This window comes from Myotis davidii, unplaced genomic scaffold (genome assembly GCF_000327345.1).
Source record: "Myotis davidii unplaced genomic scaffold, ASM32734v1 scaffold368, whole genome shotgun sequence".
Lineage (NCBI taxonomy): Eukaryota > Metazoa > Chordata > Mammalia > Chiroptera > Vespertilionidae > Myotis > Myotis davidii.
This window is the reverse complement of record NW_006298786.1, coordinates 385,762-386,966: the sequence shown is the minus strand read 5'-3', so window position 1 is coordinate 386,966 and position 1,205 is coordinate 385,762.

Genomic DNA, 1,205 nt, shown 5'->3' with positions numbered 1-1,205 from the left:
GAAGCAGTTACAAAAGTATGACCCTTGTCCCCATTCCCTCAAGGACAAGGAGTGAAAAATCTCAGGGGGACATTGTTAGGTAGGACTAAGGTTTCAATGCCTGGGCAGTTCTTACTACATGTTATTCTTGCTAATTTTTACAGGCCAGACCTCCCTTCAGGAGACAGAGCTTTGGATATCAATCCCCTCTCTCCTTTACATGTTGCAAGTAAATAAAACTATTTTGTGACACCCTCTGGTGAAGAGCTCTTTTCTTCCGTTCCTTTATCATACCAGGTAAAGGTAGGAGAGCAGGCTTTGCCATTGCCTTGAATTCACATGTTGGCTGCACCACTGACTAGCTTCGGGACTCTGGATGGCTTCTTACCTGGCAGGGAGCCTAGAATAGTGAGGTGACAGGGCCAGGGGCCAGGTGAGAGCTTCTTGGGAGGGCCAGGGTATAAACCAGATGAACCTTATCCTGTTCCCTCAGAACAAAGCAGGTATATGAGTGAACCAAGAAAAAATTGTTCTGCACATACCCCATGAATTATGGAGAGAAAACAGGATTATCTAAGCTTTCTCATTTTTTTTTCTGAGTTGACTTGCTGTCTTGGTTATTCATGATATTTGATGAATTCCTTCCCTGTCTAGGTATCTATATATGAGAGGCAGTTTCCTAGCAGATTAATATGAAAAGGTCATCGTATTATTTTCCAGTAGGTGGCACTGAATCACAAGTTTTTAACTCTTACACTTTTTTGGCTTCTCAGATCTTTGCTTGGTTGTGTTCCCTTGGTAGGCAGTTTCTCTCCTGTGTTCTGGCCATGACAATTTCAGGGGACCAACCTTCTAGGGAAATGCGGTGGGCAATGGGGCTTTAAATCGGTGAAATCTCCATGCTCTCCCTCACAGCCCAATGCTGCCATCGGTGTAGCAAAGATGTGTGGGGTGGGCTGGAGGAACCTGGATGGCTTTTTTGTTGTTTTGTCCTTATGGTAATAGGGACTTTGGATCACTGCTGACTTCCCCCTATGCCCTGATTGAAGGGCCCTTTGCTCAGGGGAAAATGTGATTTTGTAGAACCAGTTCTTAGGTGTGCGGATAATATGCTCTCAGCCTGACACCAAGGTGAATGAAGGTGATCTCTGGAGGGCCACAGTGTGGCCAGGCTCTGTGGCTTATTTCTTTGTTTGAAATTCGCCTGCCTGACAACTGCGGCTGCA